The sequence below is a fragment of the Manis javanica genome, chromosome 9 (assembly GCF_040802235.1).
Source record: "Manis javanica isolate MJ-LG chromosome 9, MJ_LKY, whole genome shotgun sequence".
Lineage (NCBI taxonomy): Eukaryota > Metazoa > Chordata > Mammalia > Pholidota > Manidae > Manis > Manis javanica.
This window is the reverse complement of record NC_133164.1, coordinates 19,066,816-19,070,854: the sequence shown is the minus strand read 5'-3', so window position 1 is coordinate 19,070,854 and position 4,039 is coordinate 19,066,816. Positions and strand designations below refer to the sequence as shown.

The following is a 4,039-nucleotide window of genomic DNA, read 5'->3' as shown; positions in this document are numbered from 1 at the left end:
AAATCTTGTATTACAAACTGCTTCAATGAGTATTCCTGTGCATATTTCTTGATGCAGGCATTCAAAGATTTCACTAAGGAGTATAGATGGAAGTAGAATTGCTGGGTTCTGGGCATTGTCCATTAAAAATAAACAATGTCGTGTACTGCCAGACATCTTTCTAAAGCTGTTATAATGATCTGTACATGTTCCAGCAGTACAAGAATATTACTATTTTTGTCAATACTTGCTATAATTTTGCACTTGCAATCTTTTAAAATTTTGCTAAGCAGATAGGAATGAAATTGTGTCTTTACGAGTTTTGTAATCAAATACAAATTTTCTTAAATTGCACCAATTGCACAGGAAAGTGTACAGAGCATAGTGCAGAGCCAGATGAATATTCATTATTCAAAACATGCTTGTAACCAACATCCAGATAAAAAAATAGATCTGGGCTGCATTGCCCAGAAACCCCCATGTTCACTCTCTGTTACTGTCTCTTCCCAAGATTAATTGATGGTGTTCTAACATCCTAGATTAGTTTTAGATGGTTTGGAATAAAACCTCATTGGACTCAAGCAGTATGCACTGTTTTGTGTGTGGTTCCTTTTATTCAACATCATGGTTGTGAGTCTCTGCCATATTGTTACATTTATGCATCCTCATATTTTATTGAATGACTATAAAACAGTTTGGCAGATTTACTGCTGCATAAGGCCCTAAAATTTTGGTGCCTTAGAACAACCGTTTCATTATGCCTTACAGTCTGCAGAGTCTCAGCTCACCTCGTCTTCTTCCTCATTGAATGATGGTTGGCGCTGCAGCCATGTGCAGACATTTTTGAGCCAATATATGCAAAGTATAACTCACAGTCCTCGAGGTTGGGACTGGTGTTCCCTTGGGAGGCCCGCTGGCACTGTTGACTCGAGGACCTCTGTTTCCCACTATGTTCCTTCTCCACATGGTGTAGTTCCAACAGAAGCAGCCCAAGATTAAGTTTTCCAGATCAAGTAAGCAAGTGCTTCCTAGCATTTTAAGGCCTGGGATCAGAAGTCTCTGAATATCATTTCTGCCACAATCACTTCATCAAATTATTATAGGACAAGCTTGGATCCTGGGGGCTTGTACAGGGAAAGAAGGAATTGGGGGGATATTATTTAACAAAACTAGATGCCATTGTTCACCCTTTTGTCACAATAACTAATTTCCAGATAAAAATGCATTTCCTCCTCCCATCTTTTCTAATTATGCCATTACTTAAAGGGTCAATATTTTGTCATCTAAATTAGTTCAAAGGGGCTCATTGGGGTTAGCATCTCAGGTGCCATTGTTTGGGCTCAAAGACTCGTGAACTCAAAAGTGTCCAACATATAGTGTGGAGAAAAGAACAGAATAACTGCAATGAGTACCTGCTTTAAAGGGTTGTGGGTGGGGAACACACTGTTTCATAGCAATTCAAATATCCAGCCAAACATATTCCACAATACTGGTGCTTCCTAGAATCGGCTTTCTTCGGCTCTTGGCTCTGCCCTTCAAGTCATTCTTCCTTTTCCTTGAAAATACTGACATTTAAGTAGCTTTCTCAGCCTGTGCAATGCCTGTGCTAAGATGAGAACTGAAGGGCCCTCATTTCATCTTATTGTTTTAAAATTTAAATTAATTTTTTACATTATGTTAAGAGCATGAGATCTATCCTCTTAACAAATTTGGAAGTATAATGCAGTATTGCCAACTGTGAGACAATGCATAGTAGATGTCTACAACGTAATTGCTTCTGTTTTATGTCAGGCATAATTTGTTTGAAAACTGTATGAGTTTTGTGTACATAAAATTTATCTACTCGGTTGAACAAAAGCTGTATCCACATAACTTCAGTACTGGCCTCTCTATACTTAAAGCTGAAAGTCAGGTTTATGTAGGAAAACCTCTCAGGATTCCTGGAAAACTTTGTGTCAAACAAAGTGGAAGAGTTAGGTCCTAAGTGATTTTTTTTCCCCCACTGAAATGGTCTATGAAGTAACACCTTCAATTTTTGTGAGGTATTAAAAAAAGTCATATGACATCTTGAAACAGAGACGTTTTTTTTCTTCTGCAATCTAAGTTTCATCTTTTTCTTAAAGACACTTTTTAAAAAATCATTTGTTGTGTGAAGCAAGTACCATCAGGTGCCAAAGTGTTTTGTTTTGTTTTTTTTGTCCACTGAAGCCTAGCTGGTGCTGTTGGTGGAGGCAACATATTGGAAGGGACAACACTCCAGCGACAGTGAGTGACACTAGTAAACCCCTGGACCCCTTCATTCCCCCAGCTCTAAGGGCCATGGTGTTGTACCTAGAGGACTATCTGGAAATGACTGAGCAGCTTCCAATGGACCTGCGGGACCGCTTCACCAAGATGTGTGAGATGGACCTGCAGGTGCAGAATGTAATGGATGAACCAGAGCAAAGAGTCAGTGAATTCTTTATGAATGCAAAGAAAAGTAAACCAGAGTGGAGAGAAGAGCAAAATGGCATCCATCAAAAAAGATTATTATAGAGCTTTGAAAGATGCAGATGAGAAGGTACAGCTGGCAAACCAGATACATGACTTGGTAGATCGACACTTGAGAAAGCTGGATCAGGAACTAGCTAAGTTTAAAATGGAGCTGGAAGCTTATAATGCTGGAATTACAGAAATATTAGAGAGGCAATCTTTAGAATTGGATACTCCTTCACAGCCTGTAAACAATCACCAGGCTCATTCACATGTGCCAGTGGAAAAAAGGAAATATAATCCGACCTCTCACCATACAACAGATCATATTCTTGAAAAGAAGTTTAAATCTGAAGCTCTTCTGTTTACCCTTGCATCTGACGCCTCTAAAGAAAAAACGCTAGAGTGTCGCAATAATGCTTAAAATGTGAATTTCCCCCAACGTCTGGCATCTTGTAATAGTGGCTCTTTGTCTTCAGGACCTGGTTCAGAGGCAATTACCACTGTTGCTGCTCAAGCCGTTCAAGCTACAGCTCAGATGAAAGAGGGACGGAGAACACCACACTTTAAAGACAGTTTAGAAGCATTTAAGAATAATGACTTTCAGCTGGGAAATGAATTTTCAATGCCCACAGAAACAACGGGCTATTCATTGTCTTCAGCACTCATGACTACCTTGACACAGAATGCCAGTTCCTCAGCAGTCGACTCACCGAATGGGAGGAAGAGCAAAAACAAGTCTTCAAGCCAGCAATCACCGTCTTCCTCCTCGTCCTCTTCATTATCACCGTGTTCTCATCATCAACTGTTGTACAAGAAATGTCAACAAACAACAGTAGTGCCAGAATCTGATTCAAGCAGTCAGGTTGATGGGACTTGTGACCCCAATGAGCCACCATACTGCGTTTGTAATCAGGTCTCCTCTGGTGAGATGGGAGGCTGTGATAACCACGACTGCCCGATGCAGTGGTTCCATTACGGCTGTGCGGGGTGGACAGAGGCGCCAAAGGGGAAATGGTACCGTCCACTGTGCACCGCTGCAAGGAAGAGTAAAGGTGGGCGGCACGAATAAAGGGCGGTCGTTTCATCTGAGAAAGAGAAAACTTCAACCTAAGCATTTTACATAGGACCTTCAAAAAGAAGAAAAAGAAAAACACTGCATTTCCAGGCAACCACTTAAAGGAGTTACATAGACGATCCAATAAGATCTTGTAACTTGAACTTTATGGGTTGTATTTTAATAATGTAAGTAAATTATTTATGCACTCCTGGTGTGCTATGAATATTATTACAGTTAGCCTTGGATCACTTCAGTGGCCAACAGATGCAGACGTTTGTGCTTCTCAACCTTTTTCTCAAGTAATGGGCATTGTGGAACTTAGACTTCAGAGACTTCCAAGGATGCAGATTTTAGGAGAAGTATTTTATGCTCCACAGGCATGTTCTGCTGCATGCGCTGTACTCCAGAGCTGTTAACGTCACACTGTATATAAATGGTTGCAAAAAAAAAAGTCAGTGCTTCTAAAAAGAATTTAAGGTAATGGTTTTTTAAAGGCCTTTCTAACAAGCTTTGTTTCTTTGAGAAACG

General features: G+C 40.2%; 1 pseudogene; it reads left to right on the top strand.

Annotated features, from left to right (window-relative positions):
* The first annotated feature begins 2,307 nt into the window (after positions 1-2,307).
* Positions 2,308-3,523, top strand: LOC108392146 (inhibitor of growth protein 3 pseudogene; annotated as a pseudogene).
* The last annotated feature ends 516 nt before the right edge of the window (positions 3,524-4,039 follow it).